Source organism: Argiope bruennichi, chromosome X2 (assembly GCF_947563725.1).
Source record: "Argiope bruennichi chromosome X2, qqArgBrue1.1, whole genome shotgun sequence".
Classification (NCBI taxonomy): domain Eukaryota; kingdom Metazoa; phylum Arthropoda; class Arachnida; order Araneae; family Araneidae; genus Argiope; species Argiope bruennichi.
The window spans coordinates 67185996-67208238 of record NC_079163.1 but is presented as its reverse complement, the minus strand read 5'-3'; the positions used below and the strand labels follow the sequence as shown (position 1 = coordinate 67208238).

Sequence of the window (22243 nt, the reverse complement as noted above, 5' to 3'; positions counted from 1 at the left end):
CTGGAACAACATGTACGCTTGTTTCGGGGCGCCATGGATGCAGAATTCGTGTTTATGGATGACAACGCCCGTCCTCACCATGCAAACACCGTAAACGAAGGCATTTGATCGGAGAATATCATGGAGATATATGCTGGCGTATCGACTGGCCATCATTCTCACAGGACTTGAATGCAGCAGAGCATGTGTAGGACATGCTTAGCCGACGAGTTGCAGCCCGTCAACCTTCTCCTTCTCGAACTTCGGTGAGCATTGTTTGATGAATGGTGTAATATTCCCCAAGATCAGATCGATAATTTGATACTCAACATGCCTAGGCGTTGTACGGACTATATTGCATCATCTGGGAGATACACTATGCATTAACCATCATACCATCCATGTAATATTGGTTTTTGTAAACAGTTTTTTTTTCTATGCTCCCGGGAGCAAAAAATCGTAATTTTTATTAATGATAACAAACGTATAGCATCTTTTTTGCTCTTTACTTTTTGTTTAATAAATAGGCTTTACAACATTTGTTTTGCTTCTAACTATTTCTTTTCCTGAACTTGCATTATCCTTAATTTATAGACATGAGTGTAGAATGTATTGTTCTTTTTAGGTTCAATAATTTATTTATATTTGCTATATATATGTATATATACTACAAACTTGCTCCTATTTTGATACATGTCATAATATGTCTTAATATGATTTTTTTTTAAATTGTAGTTTTGCCTTAATGTAATCAAAATATTTGTACTGAAATTTATTCACCATTATTAATGCATGTTAAATGATGGCATATGCCGATCGATGATATGCTGATCGATCTGATATTACGATGTACAGTGGCTCAAAAAAATTGAGAGTATACCTTACTTTTACTTGATAAATACAACTTTCAATATAAATAACGCATTACCGGGAAGTGCAAACATGTTTTTATTTTTACACATAACAAATGGTTTAATTTAGAGTAAAAATAAAGAAAAATCAAAGAAAAACTTCTAAATTGAAAAGTTTCAGAAGCATTTTAGATAAACACACGCAGAATTTTGCCTCAAAAAATTGAGAATATTCTAATGAAATTTTTGCAATATCACGCATAGAAAGAAAGTGTCAGTATTTCGTTGCATGTCTTTTGGCTCTTATAATGGCCTCTAAATGTCATGGTACCGATTCGACCAATTTTTGGTGGTATCTAAAGATATTTTACTCCATTTTTCTTGCAACACTTGTTTTAAATGGGTTTTATTTCTAATTTTGTGTTTTTGAACCACTTTTTAGAATGGCCCATGAATATTCAATGGCATTGATGTCGGGGTACTGTGATGGGGTGTGTAACTGCTGTTTACAATGAAAAAGACACCACATTTTGACGTTACGTGTATTCTGTTTGGGGTCGTTGTCCTGCTGGAAAATGGAATTTCCATCTAAACCCAAATTTTTAACACTTTTCTTTAGATTGTTGCGACCATACGGTTCATCCAACTTGTTGCAGAAATCTTTCAAATCATAGGCAGAAGTGTAAGTGCTGAAACTACGCGAAATGCCATTAGACAAGCTGAATATAAAAGTCGAATTGTTAGAGAGAAGCCGTTCGTCAGCTTGCAAATTCAGAAAAAGCATTTGAAGTTAGCAAAAACTTATCAATTGAAGACCAATAACCTTTGGAAGAAAACTATATTTAGTAATGAAAGAAAACTGAACATTTTTGACAGTGACAGCCATCGTACTGTATGGAGAAAGCCTAATACTGCTTTGGATCCAAAAAATTTACGTCCTACAGTTAAATATGATGGTGACTCCGTCACGATTTGAGGTTGCATGTCTTCATCCGGGGAAGAAAATTTAATTTTTATAGATGGCATTATAAACGATAGGGTTTATTTGGATATACTTCGCAGAAATCTAAAGAAAAATGCTTAAAATTTGAGTTTAGATGAAAATTTCATTTTCTAGTTGGACAACAACCCCAAACAGAATGCACGTAATGTCAAAATATGGCGGTGTTTTTTTTCCATTGTAAACAGAAGTTACACATACCACCACATTACCCCGGCATAAATACCATTGAATATCTGTGTGCCACACTCGAAGCAGTGGTCCAAAAACACAAAATTAGAAACAAAATCCATTTAAAACAAGTGGTGCAAGAAGAATGGAGTGAAATATCTACAGATACCACCAAAAATTGGTCGAATCGGTACCACAACGTTTAGAGGCCATTATAAAAGCCAAAAGACATGCAACGAAATACTGACACGTTCTTTCTATGCGAGATATTATAAAAATTTCATTGTGTATTCTCAATTTTTTGCGGCAAAATTCTGCGTATGTTTATTTAAAATGCTTCTGAAACTTTTCAATTAAGAAGTTTTTCATTTATTTTTCTTTATTTTTACTCTAAATTAAACCATTTGTTATGTGTAAAAATAAAAACAGGTTTGCACTTCCTGGTAATGTGTTATTCGTATTGAAAGTCGGATTTATCAAGTAAAAGTAAAGTGTACTCTCAATTTTTTGAGCCACTGTAAGTAAGAAATAATAATATCTAACAAATATTTCGAATACACACCAAGCAATTACGAGAATGATGACAACCACTGAAGAATATCGATATTTTCTTGATACTGAATATCGATTTTGGTATTTCAAAATAATATATGTTGCATTTACAAACATAAAAATAAAACTAACTGCTGGACCATTAGATTATTTTTACTCGAAAAATAAAATATAGGATTCTTATGTAAAATATTCGTCTGAAGGTGACTATTCATGATCGCATACCAAGAATTATATCACAATAAAAAGTTTCTTGCTTGAAAGACAAAACAAAAAAATCTTCATGTTTTACAGTTGAGCTGTCCTCAGTTTCTTCGCTTTCATGGCGCCCGAAAAAAGTTTCGAAGTATCTTCATGAAAGAAATATTATTATAAAAGGGAGAAAAAGTTGCTCGATATTTAATAAGGTCATGGTATGTTTTATGAAGATTCATTTAAAACATTTATTTCACTGTAAATATGTATAGTAAATGTAAAAGAAGAGCCCATGTAAGGATATTTTTCAAATTTTTTCCAGAGACATTTCAATATAATTTTTTCTAATCGGGTGGGGGGGAAATGCAATTTACAGAGAAAATGATAGCTGCATGAAATTTCTCCCACAATTCGAAAGATTCAAAAATAAAACCACTTAACTCATATACCAAATTATGAAGAGTCCTCTACATTTGCATTATCTATCAAACGAAAAACAACCAGCCCCAATTTTTAAGCGTTTTGCATTCATGTTGCCAAAGAAACTTCTTAAAATGCCTTTTAGTCTCATCTTGACTTCTTTCGAGAATGCACAGTTCAAGTAAAAACCATTTCCCTTCTTCCACTATTTTCAAACAAAGATTAAGTGCATGTTCACAAAAAAATGTTCAACTTTCTAAGTTACTTTCTGAATTTTTAGGCACTAAACTGACACCCTCTGTACCGCATGTACCGAAAATGAAACTTGAACAAAATCTTGTTATTGCTACCCATATTATAAATTTTCAAATGACTTAATACTTGCAAAAAAAAAAAAAAAAAAAAATCTTCAAAGATTTTCGGGTAACAAAATTTACAAATGTTACAAGCGAGAATCACCAACACATTTCGATACTCAGCAAATACAGGGTGCTCCGAAAATATCAGCCAATATTTGAAAAGGGGGAGGAAGGGACCAAAAAACATTTTTTTTTTTTTTGTAATAGAAAGTATGTCCGGAAAGAGCCGTTTAAGCGCTAGTCGCAAATAAAATATAAATAGCGAAATAAAGACAGGCTCGTGGAAATATCACAACGATAATTTTAATAAGCGCGGTTTTACTGCAGATGATCAAACGAGGAATCTACCTCCAACACGAACATGATTCACACTGTCGGTGCACTGATGACCGTAAATTTTCTAAGATACCAAGCACATCCCTGACATTCCCAGCAGCAACAGACAGTCCGACGGCAAGTACTGGGGAGGCAATGGGGATTGAGTAAAGGGTGTTCTTCAAATGCCCCTCACAAAAAGAAATCTAAACATGACAAATCTGGTGATAGTGGTGATCAAAAAACGGGTCCATCTCCACCAATCTAGCGGTATGCAAACGTTGCGTCCAGGTAATTCCGCACATCTCTTCTGAAATGTGCAGGAGTATTATCATACTGAAACCAGATTCGTCACTGAATGAAAGCAGAGACGTCGGTCATCAATTTGGACAATGTCTCTCGCAGGAAAATGGAGTAAGTGCGTCCGTTCATATGAGGCGTCGGAAAGATATGCAATGCGATCAGATAATCATGAACCATACCAGTCCAAATATTGATGGAACATCTCTGCTGGAATTGCATGTAATCTTGTTGAATGCGGATTATCAAGAGCGCAAACATGTGAATGGTCATTAAACACTCCATCTCGTGTCGTGTATATGTCGCTTCGTCGGTGAATAACATGTATGCGGAGAAATCCGGCTGTTGCAGGTACCAAGTAGCAAACTCTGCACTTAAAGGATAGCCATCCACATTTAATGCTTATACTTTCTATAAGTGAAATGGGTGCATGCCTTCATCATGGAGAATAGCCCATACAAGCGCACACCTCACACCGAAGTTACGCGAAATATTTCTCGCGCTTACAACAGGGTTCCGTTCAATTGCAAGTAAAACACTTTCTTCCATTGCTGGCATTGGACGCTTCTACCCACATCCCGCCTGCTTTCAGTGGAAAATCCAATTTCGCAGAACTGGCGATGGACACGTTCAAATGTTCATCGATTCGGTAGTTATCTACTAGGAAATCTTTCCCTGTACAACCTCTGAGCAGCTAGTCCATTTCTGTCCGCTGCCCCAAACATCAGATGGATATCTGCAAGCTATGCGTTTATAAAGCAATGCATGCTGTTCTAATCCCAGCGACCAAACGACCTTTTATTCATAGATGCTCCAAACCTACTCCATCTACTGGTGCTTACACGCATCATTTCCGGACACATATTCAGACAAAAAATGCTTATTTTAATCCCCTCTACCCGTCTCCCCTTTTCAAATATTTGCAGATATTTTCGGAGCATCATGTAGACATGTTCATTCATAACTAATTCTAATATCTATTCGTTTCTGTTGTATTAATGTTTCGGCTGTTTTATGATAATCCACAATTCCTACAGATGTTCAACGAAGTTGATCTAAGAAATGTTCTGGTTCGATTAAAGTTGATTCAAGACGGTTCCCCCAGTTTACAATAGTATTTAAGACCAATAGAATTATATAATACATTGAAAATTTTCTTTTTCATTATTTTAGGTAATATAACGATACTTTCTCTTCCACTTTCTACGCAAAACTTGCAATCTCACAGTCGTATCGCTTCAATAAATTTATACTTTCAGCTTGACAATGGCGACTTTTATCAGTGCCATTTCTTTAGTGATAGTTCTAAAATGCAATCTTGTGGAATTGGAAGAAAGTATAAGGAAAATATCAGCGGCGTGTAAAATATGACCATACTGTCTACTTACTTCTTTTTGGCGATATGGAAAATTATTTCACTGTTGGTTAAGTACTTTTCCATACATTTTAGCACGAATATCTTGAATGTTAAATTCTTCTGAATGTTCCAACCTGTAAAGGGGAAAAAATTTAGGATTTTTTACATGAACAAATGTTGGATAAGAAATGTATTTCAACAATTTGAAAGAAAAAATCTCATGTTTCTAATTACATACGAGAACAATGGGTTTTAAATCAACTAGAGAGAAACAGCAGTAAAACAATTTACAGTGTAACAGTTTTCGGGAAATAGAGTATTCTCGTCTTTCTTATTAAATGTGCGGTTTACTTTCTATTATAAAGCAATTACAATACATTACAATAGTCATATAAATAGAAGACATTACAATAGTCATATAAATAAAAGGAATATTTCCTTGTCACGAAAACAGATTTTAATTGCTTTGTCAAAAATTTTTACACTTAAATCTTAATGCTTATCATATTAAAATGATAATGCAAGTTTACACATTACTAAAGTTTCTAATATTTTAGAAGCAGAGAAATTGAAATTCTTCATGTTAATGTTTATGCAATAAAGTACACAAATATCCTTATCATGTAATCGTTATAAAAATAATTAAGTAATGATCCTAGCAAGTCTATTTGAATCACTACAAGGAAACAAAAAGCTGCATTTAGAAAGGCCTAGGTAGCAAACTGCTTTTTGAGATGTAATCTGCTTAATAGATGCTACTCACAACTGGCGAAATGAATTAATATTAATAAATTTAAATATAATAGAACAAGAAAATTGTGATAACATTTATTAAGAAAACATTTCATAATCAAATATAAACAAAAAACAATGGATTAATAAATAAGGAGGGAATGCCATGCAATATTAAAACATGATATTCTTTTCATATTTACATTCTCTGTCTTATCATTTTTGGTATTTCAAACTTGCCACCTCAGGCAACCAATTGGTTCACTAGGAATACTGGTTGAATTTATTTAGATTTAATTTCATGTCCATGATTCTGCCAAATTGTTCAACATTAAAGCCAACTGTATTACAAAGTTTATTTCGATTATTTTAAATATTCTTATTTAATCTGTATATTATGTCCATGAACTTTTCAAATGAAGATTATTCCCATAACATCATAAAGGTGTTAAAAAAAATGTAAATTACCCTTTATCTATCTTGTAAATTTGTGGTATTGTAACTTTTTTCTCTTGTAATTTGTTCATATATTAAGCACAATCCTTTTTACTTAGCTTTCAACAATGATGGAAAGTCACATGATTAAATACTTGATGCAACTATGGAACTTATTGTGTGTGGGGAGGGATGTCATTAAAAAAATGTAAAAATTTGCACGGTTAAATTGGCATTGTTAAATAGACAATTTATAAATCAATATAATATTAATTTTTATGCAGTGTTATGTTCAGATATTTTCATGGAAAAAATAGGAAATTCAGTTTAATTTTTAATTTATTGAAATTTTCATTAATATTTCAAAACAGTCGCTCAAAAATGCGCTTTCTCATCTCCAAGATATATATGTGCCAAATTTGGTGGATGTAGATCTAACAATCTGGCCCACAGAGTGCCAAAACACAAGCACACAACCAATTTTATTAATAGTATATAGATGTTCTGCTTTCTTTAACAATTAGTTGCAATTTTTTTTTCTCAGTTGAAGTAATTTATATATGGATTAGATTAAAAAAAATAAATATCAACCCTCTGCCAGATGTTGAATAAAAGATAAGTGCTTGATGCATGCTTTGAACTTTCTGTTGCCTGAACTAATACAGCATATTTAAGAAATTTACTATCTGAAATATCCATATCATTAATGGAAAAAAAATATCCAACAAAGGAAATTTAAAATAAAAAAGAATGGTACAAAACCAAACTAATTTTAATTGAATGAGTATTTTCCTACCTAAAGTTTACTCACAGAAATTTGTAATGAGCATCATTTGTATTTAATATGTTCAAATGTGCATTATTAAAATAAATTTCTCTATATCAACAATATATTCTTGCAGGATTATTTACATTATATTTAATGCATTGTACCATACATGTTTCATATTTCTTCAATCGTGTAAATATGAGAAACAAGGTATCAATAACAGGTAATGATTCAATAATTATTTATTCAGTCTTTAATTATATTCTGATAAAAATTCTTGCATAATTATTCAAGAAATATCAACAAATTATTTAAAGGTAAATATGCATTAGTGTATCAAAAGTCATATAAAAAATTATGTCAAATATAAATACAATTTCTGAAATGAGTGAAAGAATTTTTCTTTTCAGGTTTATGTATATTTATTTTAATTTGAGTTTCAGTTAAATACGGAAGTACTTATAATTTTTTTAAATATAAGTAATGTAACAAATGAGTTTGCATTAATTTATCCATAAAAAGAAATATAAACGAAGATATTAATTAATATAAATGACTTAAGTTTCTGTGCATGATTTGATTAAATGTTCCATATATATATAGATACATAGATTCCTATATTATGATTATACTAAATAATCTACTGAACTTCAGCTTTGAAGAATTATGAATTTGGTGATAGCTCAATGATAGCTAAAAGATATTTTATTAACTTTAATAATAGTAACATTCTATAAAATATCTATTATAATCAACTTTTTTTTAGTATCGTTACTTAAAATAGCTTACAAAATGAAACAACCTTTGAACTTAATTTACAAACAAATTGTAATTTTTCCAGGCAACAATTAAAAAAAAAAATCTGGATATTAATTTAATTTCTTCATTGGTATGTTGTAATTAATTATGAACAGATGTAGCATTATAGCCTTCTTACAAAGAAGGCATTTCACAAAAACATATATTTCATTATTTCAAAAACTTCATTTGTGTTGTTTGACTAAGAGGCGAAAAAACTTGTATAATACAATATATTATAACAATATAATCAAAATAGTTATTTTCCATTTTTTATTAGTATTTATAGAAAAATATGTTTCTATTAGAAGAAAATTATATTTTGGTAATTTTATATACTGCAAGACAAAAAATAACAGATGCATAATACACTCTATTTACAAAGTTGTAGCAAGTTGAAAATGTCAAGGAAATAAAGTAAACATAAATAAAAGTAATTCGACTAAAACTTGTTTTAAATATTTACGTACCAGCTGATTTTTGCAAGGTGGTTAAGCAAATGATATGTTTGTTTTCATTACAATTATCAATCATTAAGGAAACTGTAGTTTGAATGGCTGCTAAGCATAGGATTTGTAATATACTCTCAATTAACATGGAAACCATTGTGCATACTCAGCTATGGGATATAAAATAAATATTTATGCACATAAATTATAAGGATGTTACTTACAGTGTTGAAGCATCGAATAAAAATATTTACAGATTGGTATCTGTAGGAATTCACTTTGCTGAAAGCTTACTGGGCATTTCTTTAATAAGTGATTAGTCATTTAAAAAAAAATTATAGCATCTACAGTCTGAATTTTATTTACTGGTTTATATATGTAATAGTTTCACAATTTATAATAATGAAAAACATTTACATGTGAATATTTGATTGAATCCCTCTAACAAAAAGGAGAGGTATTGGAAGTAGAATATTGTGCTATATAATTTTCAAAAATCAAATGATAAAGTAAAATACTCAGCATATAACTAAATTGAAATAATTATATGAAAAATTTTATCTATTGCATTGGTATAGATAAATGTTATAATTCACAGTATAAAATTTTAATTAACACTATCAAATGGGTTTTGCAATAAATAAAGGGACATATTAAATGTACAAACTACATATAAAATGGTCAACAATATTTGTATATTTTATGAAGAATAAGACAGTTCATAATATAAAAAAATGTCACCATTTAAATATATTGGGCATTGGCAGTCAGAATGAAATTTGAGAACAGTTTAAAAAAGAAACAAGGAAAGCTCAAAATGGAATTATTTACCTAAGTAGTTTGAGTACTAATATATCTTCCCATAAATCAAACACTATGTTATTTTTTATAATTATAAAATTGTTTATGATTCAAATTTCCAACACTGCAATAGTTTTTGAACACTTAATACATTCTAAAACAGCAACTATGTATGCAATATTACAATATTTTACATGGATTTTTCTTCTTTTGCTTAAAAAGAACTTCCCATTGGATAATTATTTTTAAAAGTTTACATTTAACCTAACATTTATGGGAATTTACCTGCCTATTATGAAAATTTAATCAGCATATTATTAAAAAATTTAATTGATATAAAGTGATTAATATTAATATAACATGTGTTTGAAAGATTTCTCTCTAAATATACAAAAGTGAAAAAATCAAGAGAAAGAAACAAAAAATAACCAATCAATATATGCCTGAATAGCTGAAGTGTAAGGTTTTTGTATTGATTTTGAACAACAGAAGTAAAGAGAAATGTATTAAAACAAATATTGTGATTTTCTTTACTTGAACAGAATATTTTTCCATGCTTTCTTTTTCTAGGCTGTCATATTAATCTATCATTTGGTTAAATTTTGCAAAACAAACTTTTTAAAAAGAGCAAATTGTAATTAATGTAGAAGTAAAAAATCTGAGAAATGTTTCAAACAATATTTGAAATCATTTTTAAACAATTTTATGTTATTTCGTGATTTGTGAAAAAAATTTGAAACCTTTTTTACTTAGGTGTTTTTAAATTTTGTGTATTTGAGAAAATTTTAATATTGATAGCACTTAATTAAAATAATTTTTTAATTATGATTCTTGCACATCAAACCAAGAGGCAAATTATTCTATAAAATTAATTTCAAAGTCCATTATATTTTGAATTATAAATTAAAAGCTAAATGCCTTTGTAACACTTTAAAATGAGCTGAAAAATAAAAACAAAAAGCAATTTTTACAAAATGTAACCAGTTTTAATATGTAAAAAGTAATAATACATAATACTTTTTATTTTTACTTCCGCCTCAGATTGTCAGAATAAAAATATTTGAATGTCGGTAAATATTTAAATTAATGAAAATATCAATGCTAGATATATCCATTAATATGAGGAAAACTTTTTAAAAAAATGAGTATATACAGTGGCAGATTTCCCAACGGTAGGTGTGGTGACACACACACACACTCCTGGATGTGCCCTATCAGATGCCCATCTTTTGATGTGGAATTTATTTACACGATAATCTTTTTCTTTCCCATTTTCTACCTCAATTGCCAATGAAATGCTTTTTTCTTTAATTATAGAAAGTGTTGTGCATTTAGATTCATTACCGACATATGCAAGCTTCAGAAATTATAAAAGCAAAATATTTCAGGTAAATAAAGTTGGACTCTCTAAATGTAACTTCCAAGCATAGTAATCTGTAAAAAGGAGGATTTCATAAGAAGTTATTGCAATTCTTGCCTCCATGCTTAATATAATACTAGACAAAAATTCTGCAAATTGATAATGCAATAATTAATAGTAACAAACATATATATTTATAAAATTCTGAGGTGCAACAAAAACTAAGCGTTGAAAGGACAATTAAAACCATAAGAGCTAAAACACATTTTATATAATTCGTATAAATTCACATTTCTATCATGGTTAAAAACAATCTAAATTATATTACAAATACAAACTGCAATCATATTTAAAGTTAATAGAAAATAGGTTCAAAATAATCTTTCAGCTGTCAAAAAATTATGGATTCTACCAGATAGCTTTCTGACGATTTTAATTTCGTAACTTTTCCTCTCAGAGCAGGCACTACATTCTTCTTTGTTTTTCGGACTCGGGTATCATCTAGTATTTTATTAAAATATTCCTCGATACAGTTGTATTTATTATTAACTGCATGCCATTGGCAAACTTTAGGCTTAACTGTATGCATTAGCGTACATAGTCAAAAGACTTACAAAATATTTTTGCCGATCTTTAGTGATGATAAATCGCTAATAGTCATTTATAAAAATAACCATTATTGGGTTAAACCATCAATTTAAGTGAAAAATACAATAACGTAATATAAACTATAAAAGAATACTCACAACTAATTATTAAAACAAAAAAGGAAAGACCAGTAGCAGGTAAAAAATATCTACCAAATAAAGTGTCCCATCGTGTTTCCCGCGTCTTAATACTGTTCCTGCTTAGAAATAAATAGTTGGACGGTCTCAGCGCTATCTATTGAATTAATATGTAACGGAAAGTCTATTTTTATTTGTGTCAAATGATTAGAAGTGAATCATCCCTTCTTTTATTAAAATCAATCAACTTCTATATAAAATACAAGACATAAAATGCTAATTATTTATTAAATAAAAAATACAGTACAGTGAGTTTTTTATTTATTTATTTGTTATTTTATATTTTTGTCTATGTAAATTTTCATCAAAGATCTGTTTAGAAATGTAGTGTGTCGAGTGGGCAAAAATCAATAATTCTCATTGTTGCTTGAAAGTTCAAATTCTTGAGTATGCAAACTCTAAAAATGTTATCCTCAAAGGTAATTTAGCATTGTGCAAAGCTTACAGAGGGTTCTAATGCTCCAGGAAAACTTTGTCACTTTATTTCGGAGAGGACAACACAAAGTAGATGACCGCCTTTGAAGATAAATTGCAGCTGATGAAATTTAACGTATTCCTTTTTTCTGAAACTATTGCATGCAGATTAAAATACTTATGTTGCGGTCGAGTGTTTCTGTCATCATTGTGTTGGCATCTCAATTCGTACATAATGGAATTTTTGAAAGGTTTGGCTTTTTTTAAAAAAAAATTATTACAAAGAAAAGAAGTATTGCAAATTAAAGGTACAAATGAGAGTAGTTCATCTTACAATCTGGAATTTCGATGGACTTATGACTAGAGTGTAACAGTTTTCGGGAAATAAAGTATTCTCGTCTTTCTTATTAAATGTGCGGTTTACTTTCTATTATAAAGCAATTACAATAGTCATATAAATAGAAGACATTTCAATAGTCATATAAATAAAAGGAATATTTCCTTGTCACGAAAACAGATTTTAATTGCTTTGTCAAAAATTTTTACACTTAAATCTTAAAGCTTATCATATTAAAATGATAATGCAAGTTTACACATTACTAAAGTTTCTAATATTTTAGAAGCAGAGAAATTGAAATTCTTCATGTTAATGTTTATGCAATAAAGTACACAAATATCCTTATCATGCAATCGTTATAAAAATAATTAAGTAATGATCCTAACAAGTCTATTTGAATCACTACAAGGAAACAAAAAGCTGCATTTAGAAAGGCCTAGGTAGCAAACTGCTTTTTGAGATGTAATCTGCTTAATAGATGCTACTCACAACTGGCGAAATGAATTAATATTAATAAATTTAAATATAATAGAAAAAGAAAATTGTGATAACATTTATTAAGAAAACATTTCATGATCAAATATAAACAAAAAACAATAGATTAATAAATAAGGAGGGAATGCCATGCAATATTAAAACATGATATTCTTTTCATATTTACATTCTCTGTCTTATCATTTTTGGTATTTCAAACTTGCCACCTCAGGCAACCAATTGGTTCACTAGGAATACTGGTTGAATTTATTTACATTTAATTTCATGTCCATGATTCTGCCAAATTGTTCAACATTAAAGCCAACTGTATTACAAAGTTTATTTCGATTATTTTAAATATTCTTATTTAATCTGTATATTATGTCCATGAACTTTTCAAATGGGAATTATTCCCATAACATCATAATGGTGTTAAAAAATAATGTAAATTACCCTTTATCTATCTTGTAAATTTGTGGTATTGTAACTTTTTTCTCTTGTAATTTGTTCATATATTAAGCACAATCCTTTTTACTTAGCTTTCAACAATGATGGAAAGTCACATGATTAAATACTTGATGCAACTATGGAACTTATTGTGTGTGGGGAGGGATGTCATTAAAAAAATGTAAAAATTTGCACGGTTAAATTGGCATCGTTAAATAGACAATTTTTAAATCAATATAATATTAATTTTTATGCAGTGTTATGTTCAGATATTTTCATGGAAAAAATAGGAAATTCAGTTTAATTTTTAATTTATTGAAATTCTCATTAATATTTCAAAACAGTCGCTCAAAAATGCGCTTTCTCATCTCCAAGATATATATGTGCCAAATTTGGTGTATGTAGATCTAACAATCTGGCCCACAGAGTGCCAAAACACAAGCACACAACCAATTTTATTAATAGTATATAGATGTTCTGCTTTCTTTAACAATTAGTTGCAATTTTTTTTTTCTCAGTTGAAGTAATTTATATATGGAGTAGATTAAAAAAAATAAATATCAACCCTCTGCCAGATGTTGAATAAAAGATAAGTGCTTGATGCATGCTTTGATCTTTCTGTTGCCTGAACTAATACAGCATATTTAAGAAATTTACTATCTGAAATATCCATATCATTAATGGAAAAAAAGTATCCAACAAAGGAAATTTAAAATAAAAAAGAATGGTACAAAACCAAACTAATTTTAATTGAATGAGTATTTTCCTACCTAAAGTTTACTCACAGAAATTTGTAATGAGCATCATTTGTATTTAATATGTTCAAATGTGCATTATTAAAATAAATTTCTCTATATCAACAATATATTCTTGCAGGATTATTTACATTATATTTAATGCATTGTACCATACATGTTTCATATTTCTTCAATCGTGTAAATATGAGAAACAAGGTATCAATAACAGGTAATGATTCAATAATTATTTATTCAGTCTTTAATTATATTCTGATAAAAATTCTTGCATAATTATTCAAGAAATATCAACAAATTATTTAAAGGTAAATATGCATTAGTGTATCAAAAGTCATATAAAAAATTATGTCAAATATAAATACAATTTCTGAAATGAGTGAAAGAATTTTTCTTTTCAGGTTTATGTATATTTATTTTAATTTGAGTTTCAGTTAAATACGGAAGTACTTATAATTTTTTTAAATATAAGTAATGTAACAAATGAGTTTGCATTAATTTATCCATAAAAAGAAATATAAACGAAGATATTAATTAATATAAATGACTTAAGTTTCTGTGCATGATTTGATTAAATGTTCCATATATATATAGATACATAGATTCCTATATTATGATTATACTAAATAATCTACTGAACTTCAGCTTTGAAGAATTATGAATTTGGTGATAGCTCAATGATAGCTAAAAGATATTTTATTAACTTTAATAATAGTAACATTCTATAAAATATCTATTATAATCAACTTTTTTTTAGTATCGTTACTTAAAATAGCTTACAAAATGAAACAACCTTTGAACTTAATTTACATACAAATTGTAATTTTTCCAGGCAACAATTAAAAAAAAAAAAATCTGGATATTAATTTAATTTTTTCATTGGTATGTTGTAATTAATTATGAACAGATGTAGCATTATAGCCTTCTTACAAAGAAGGCATTTCACAAAAACATATATTTCATTATATCAAAAACTTCATTTGTGTTGTTTGACTAAGAGGCGAAAAAACTTGTATAATACAATATATTATAACAATATAATCAAAATAGTTATTTTCCATTTTTTATAAGTATTTATAGAAAAATATGTTTCTATTAGAAGAAAATTATATTTTGGTAATTTTATATACTGCACGACAAAAAATAACAGATGCATAATACACTCTATTTACAAAGTTGTAGCAAGTTGAAAAAGTCAAAGAAATAAAGTAAACATAAATAAAAGTAATTCGACTAAAACTTGTTTTAAATATTTATGTACCAGCTGATTTTTGCAAGGTGGTTAAGCAAATGATATGTTTGTTTTCATTATAATTATCAATCATTAAGGAAACTGTAGTTTGAATGGCTGCTAAGCATAGGATTTGTAATATACTCTCAATTAACATGGAAATCATTGTGCATACTCAGCTATGGGATATAAAATAAATACTTATGCACATAAATTATAAGGATGTTACTTACAGTGTTGAAGCATCGAATAAAAATATTTACAGATTGGTATCTGTAGGAATTCACTTTGCTGAAAGCTTACTGGGCATTTCTTTAGTAAGTGATTAGTCATTTAAAAAAAAAATTATAGCATCTACAGTCTGAATTTTATTTACTGGTTTATATATGTAATAGTTTCACAATTTATAATAATGAAAAACATTTACATGTGAATATTTGATTGAATCCCTCTAACAAAATGGAGAGGTATTGAAAGTAGAATATTGTGCTATATAATTTTCATCGCTAATAGTCATTTATAAAAATAACCATAATTGGGTTAAACCATCAATTTAAGTGAAAAATACAATAACATAATATAAACTATAAAAGAATACTCACAACTAATTATTAAAACAAAAAACTACAGACCAGTAGCAGGGAAAAAATATCTACCAAATAAAGTGTCCCATCGTGTTTCCCGCGTCTTAACACTGTTCCTGCTTAGAAATAAATAGTTGGACGGTCTCAGCGCCATCTATTGAATTAATATGTAATGGAAAGTCTATTTTTATTTGTGTCAAATGATTAGAAGTGAATCATCCCTTCTTTTATTAAAATTTCAATATTGCGTTAGTTTCAGGGAAATTCATTAGGAGTTAAGATTTTAATGAGATTATTTGGTGCTAAAATATAAGAAATTTTGTTATTACAACCTCTTTTAATCCTATCAAATTGTAAAAAAATGAATTTTTTGAAAATTTAGATTAGAAGGATAATTACCGAGTTTAATAATTTAAAAGTTGAATTCATCCCTTTTATCGTAGATACCAACTAATGTTGTACCATTAGAAATTTTTTAAAAATAGACTTTCCGTTACTTATTAACTAACTCAATAGATGGCGCTGAGATCCTCCAACTAAATCTAATTTTAAATTAAAGAATTAAATATTGCGTAAATAGATGAAATATGCTTTAAAACATCAATTTGCACAAATTAATGTCAACCAGATTCGTAGTTTGTTAAATATAATTTTTGTTAATGACTAATTTTCCAATTTATCATTAAAGAAAAAATTTATTTGGTACGCCACCTTTGTCCGTTTAGAGAATTCTTGTCCTATTAAATTACTCAGAGCATAATTATTTTCGCTAGTTAGTTGAAATTGATTATTGGAGCAATTTAATTTTAAATTAGTGGAATTTATCAAATTACATTATTTGTCATATGATGTAAGAGACAATTTGCAGATGTGGTGTACCAACTGAGAATGCTTAAAACAAATTCTTAAAATGTTGGCATGAATGTACTGGAATAAAATTTTTGTATTAAAAGAAGATCTGTGTCGGGATTTTTACAGCCTATTGATTTATGCAGCAATCACAGTAATTTACCTAAAGAAATCTGAAATTTTGTCTGGTTATTAATTTTAAGCGTAGACAAGTGACATTAATAATTCCTTACAAAAATAGGAAATTTAACTTACTACTAGAATATTTGTGTAATATCCTTTTTCTATAAATAATAAATTCTCTGGTTTCGCAGTACATATCGTCCTATGCTTATCAGACATGCTTCTTGACCTAATTTTTCAATAGAATAATTTTGTGTTCGTATGATGGGTGATAAAGATCATCTCTATCCGCAAAATCATTTTCTGATTGATCTTGTTAACATTTCTTTCATATTATGAAAAATAATTAATTTACGAATGCCAAATTGACCTTGATGACAAATTCGAAAACAAATTGGCCATATGGAAAAGCGTGTACTTTTTTAAAATTGTTGGAAAGAAATAGATAGTTTAGTTTTTTATAAAACTGAAGCGATCAAAACGAAATCCTTTCTAAATATTTTGGGAGGCGGATAGTCTCAGTTATAGCATTCCTCAGGGCATATGGCGCTTTATGAGAACCTTCACTTTTCAGTTGTTGTGCATACTTCAAACTATTGCAAATACATTTTTATTTGACATAAATCTATTCAATCATTATTTTAACATTTTTAATTTTTGTTATTGATTTCATTAAGTTTTGTTGACAGTTAATAAATTATTTATTCAGTAATTCAAAATTCGAGTACATGGATATAATCACACTTAATTCTTGAAATATTGAAAATGAAAGCTCATCCATCATTCAAGTCATTGCAATTCTTAAGGAAATTTATTCTTCCTCAAACGCTGAAAGTCGTTCATTTGTTCATCTAGAATTCATTAAACCAATGGTAAACAATGGTAACAATGTTGTTGAGAAAAGATATGTAAAATTTACATTTAGACAGAGTTAAAAAGTACGAAGTTCTATTAGTAAATCAGAAACTGATTAAAAATTTATTAATAAGAATAGCTATTCGTTGCCTAACAAGCATCACTTATCAATTTTTTTCATGAGGAAAAAAAAAAGTATCTTTCGGAAATTAATAAATATTTATTGTTTTCTTCCACATTTGGTATGGACATGAGGTGACATATTTCCTTCCAAATGCAAAGCGCAAGAAACAGAAATATTCGCCATTGTTTACGAAAAATTGCCGTCCCCATCACTTACGTAAAGAAGCATATATGATGTCGATCATTATTCTTAAGCTTTCATACCATATTTGCTCTGCGCAAATGCCGCTTATCTGTATGATCTACCTACACCGGTTCGCAAAATGAATCAGGTCTCAAGACCTGATTCGATACTATTTGTCATCAAGGAGTTTCGAAGCAATTCCCATCATTTTATCCACATTAACAATTGAACTAGTTACAGCCTATAATAACTCAAAAACGAATCTCTTCGCAAAGGAATAGTGATAATGGAATTGCAAAAAGAGATGCTAAAATAATGTATCCTTTCCTTTCATTGGGACAACGAATAATGAAAAAAAAAAGAAAAAAAAAGAAAGAAAAAAAAAAAGGAACAAATTACAAAAAAACGGGTACATTTTGACGGGCACACGGGGGGGGTGAAATTCGATTTGCTGTGTGCACCTTAAAAGATGATAGAAACATTCAGGACATCTGTTTTAAACTTAAAAAAAAATGCAATTCTGTGTTCCAGGCCAAGCTGACAGCAATTAATCATGTGGCTGGCTGGGCACTGACATTCATTTTAAAATAAATATATACACAAATAGTCAGTCCTGTATTGATACTATTCACAGAACCCTACCCAGGTTACATTTCGTCAACAAAGTTAAAAATCAACTTTATGCATGTAGGAATGTGGTCGGCCTAAATTGGGTTAAGGCCCATGTCGGGAACTTTGGAAATGAAAGGGCCGACCCTTTGCTAAACATCTGTGTTCACAGGGTTGGAAATGGCATTTCAACCCCCTATTCTTATATAAAATTTAAATTAAAAGTTTAAATTAAAAGTTGGAAAAATTAATAATTAAAATTAGTTTGTAATTTGGTAAACCTGATGTAATTTGGCTTCTTACCTAATGAGACTTAGTTCACTTTTTCAAAATCTTGTTCTGCTTTTCTTTTCAACATTTTTCGTTTTAGCTCGCTTTGTAAAAACGTAAAGTATTCGCTCATCGTATTTTTTCATAATTGTGTTTGCCAGTTTTCAGAGATATTTCATTCTCAGTAGCTTTTCCTTATTGTTTGTCGAATGAATGAGGTAGTTGTTGATTACAGTTACATCATTTTTTAAAAATAACAAAAAATGGAATATACAACAAAAACTGCGTCAACGGGCGCACGTATCGCTGAAATACAAAGAGCAGATTGTCAGAGTTTTTTAATGCATTGAATCCAAACAATGACTAACGGCTCGTCAGAAAGCGTTGCAAGAATAGTTTGTGGTGGCTTGGAATGAGCGAGGATAGAACCTGGGACCTTGTGGTTCGTAGCCGAGTAACAAGACCACAATACAAAAGCAATTGCTCGGGTAGCGTAGCTGTTAACTGGCTTATAAGCTTTCACCACAGACTCTCCCTCCAGTGAGTCGGAAGTGAGACGAACGATATAGCTGTTGAGTGGTGATGTATTAGTTGTTGACTCTAATGCGCCTGTACCCATTTGAGCATTTGAGTAGCGCCAAGCGTTATGGCGAGCGTGTGTGGGTGAGTGGTTGCTGATGCTGCGTCAAGTGAGTCTGACGACTTTCTGTTGATGCGTCAAGTGAATCTGACGACTTTGGTTTGCTGTGGGTAGATGACGCTACAACATATGTACGAAGGTTGAAGGTTCATCGTCCGAGGTCACCAATGTGACGAATTGAGATGAGCGAGGATAGAACCTGGGACCTTGTGGTTCGCAGCCGAGTAACATGACCACAATACAAAAGCAATTGCTCAGGTAGTGTAGCTGTTAACTGGCTTATAAGCTTTCACCACAAGTCTAAGCCATACTTTCGTTGCGCCCTTTGATTAAATGTAAAGCGAAGCTCTTCTTTAGTTCATCTCTCATATCAGCGCACTTGTTGTCAGGTTCAGAAAAAAAAAGCAATGAGACAATCCTACGCTAGCTAAAGAATTGCACTATTTTTACTAAATAGCACTGTTTTGTTATTGGTGTAGAAATGGTGAAAACATTTTCGAAATTTTTTTAAAAATATGAAAGTTAACTAAAAGCAAAATATTCTTACTATAGTCCACCTCATGATTTTTGACATTTGTCTTCGGATAAGTCCATTTCAAAAGCAGTTGAAAACAAGAGGAGTCAGGGTTCTATAATCATGCGTTGGCGATAGAAGTTTTTTCTTGAAGCGTCGTTGTTCGTTTACAATTTTGCGAGCGGCTTGTGTTTATATGAATTATTTAATTTCTGTTGCTTTTCTGACTTTTCAGATTTACATCCATCTAAATATCAGTACCATAATGCCTAAGAATTGTAGTTAGGGATTGCAATACCGGTATACCGAGATACCGAATACCGGTATTTTGATGAAATCTTAAAAGGTCATGATGTTTTAAGAATTCCACCATATCATTGGGATTTAAATGCCATCGAAATGGTATGGGATCCACAAAAACATATGTGCGGAATAGAAATGTTAAAGCGAGCTCAACAAAACAACTCTAAAAGATCTGGCTATAAATGGCCTTTCAAACGTAACGAAAGGATAAATGGAAGAGTTTCTGTGACCAGGTTGAAAAGAGATATCGGGAGATTGACAATTTAGTTGAGCAAACTATCGACAAGATTAGTTTCATTGTAGGTGATGATTCGGATGATTCTGAAGCAAAACTGTCTCTGCCGAATATGATTTTGAATTTGATAGCCAGCCCCTTAAGCGGTACTGAATTGATAATGCGGACATGCCTTCCTTTAACGCTTCAGTAACTTTGTCTGTAAGGAATCCGACTAGTCATGAATTCCTTAAATTCTTCAAAGATTTTTATTTTATGTTGAAATCATAACTTCTGCATCAATGTTAGTTTTTTATATTAATATTTAGATTTATATGTTTTGAATATTTTTTGCAACAAAATTGAGCATTCGTCAGCTTTGTGGCTTTTTTCCTGCAGGATTTATATCATGATTTTGTAGAATATACAACTTTTTCTATTAACGGTTAAATATTTCTGATACATCAATATTATAGATTGTTAATGTTCAAATTAGAAAATCTTTGTTGTCTCTGAAAAGAAATAGATTTGCTTTGAAAACCAATGCGTAGTAACATAAAACATTACCTGGCTAATATAAAACTTGTTAAATAATATTAAATTTTATTATATAAGGAAATAAAAATTCTTCTTTTGTCTTTTAATCTTTGAATCTGATTGCGTGCAATTTGATATGTGATCTTAACGTTAAATTTTCAGATTTCTAACGATTTTGAATTAATTACCATTCCTGGAAAGTCGAAAAATAGAAGATGTAGAGAAAAACAGTTTTGAAATTTGGCAGTAACTGCATTTCGAATTGCTGAAGATTTGTTCTCGCTAACTGCTTGTAAAGCTTCCTTGGAACTTTTGAGTGAATTGAGCATTTTTAAAATTAATTTGTTGAGATCATTGAGGACTCAGAGATTGAATATATTTAAATAACAAAAAACAATTCAGAAGTGAATACAAGTTTTAATTTATACATTGAAAAACCAAAATATGTTCCAACTATAGGCAATATTTTGACATGATTTTAATAGGAAATACAAAATATAAAGAGAAAAAAAAATAGAATTACCGATTGATTTGATTTAAAAACTTTCTAATTAGCTAAATGACATTATAAAGGGAATGCTGGGAATAATTTACGAGAATTGAAAAATACCCGACTAATTTTTACAATCTGAGGGAGATAGTATCAAAAATTTTTTTAATGACATGACAATAAATAATGAATAAGGATTTCCCCTTTCCATGACTTACTTCAAGAACACTATACAATCTATTCTCTTAATTCCAATATTTACATGTCATTGTATTCGTAATTTGCATTGAATCTGTGTAGCCTAATTATTTGTATAATTATCTAACCGAAGTTTAGTAATCAAAAATTTGTCCATTTTTTTTTATTTCGATGCATTAATTTGAACTTATACAAGTCGAAAAATTGTATAGTTTAAAGACAATAGAAACGACATTTGTGTACTAAAAATTACAGAAACAACAACTTTTTCTTTCAATGAAATTATTTCAATAAATTTTCAGCTCATGTTTGGTAAAAAAAAAAAAAAAAAAAAATTGCTTACGGAATGAAATTTTACTGACTTCTTTTGACAATGTAATCGTATTTATCCACATGTCATCGATATGCGGGATAAAATATCGTGTACGAATATCCCTTCAAATATTGCCGACTTGAAAAAAATCTGG

At 29.6% G+C, this 22243-nt stretch overlaps 1 protein-coding gene across 7 annotated transcripts in view; it reads right to left on the bottom strand.

Annotated features, from left to right (window-relative positions):
- The window catches only part of LOC129960290 (uncharacterized), a 50480-nt gene that overhangs the window by 5761 nt on the left and 22476 nt on the right, over positions 1–22243 (bottom strand). For 4 of the 7 annotated variants that reach the window (XM_056073603.1, XM_056073598.1, XM_056073599.1 and 1 more), the window contains one exon: positions 5531–5633. The gene's annotated coding sequence lies outside the window, so the exon portion shown is untranslated. Of the gene's footprint in view, positions 1–5530; positions 5634–11589; positions 11679–15885; positions 15988–22243 lie in introns of those variants that run through there. The other 3 variants (XM_056073600.1, XM_056073604.1, XM_056073602.1) reach the window with 3 other exon arrangements.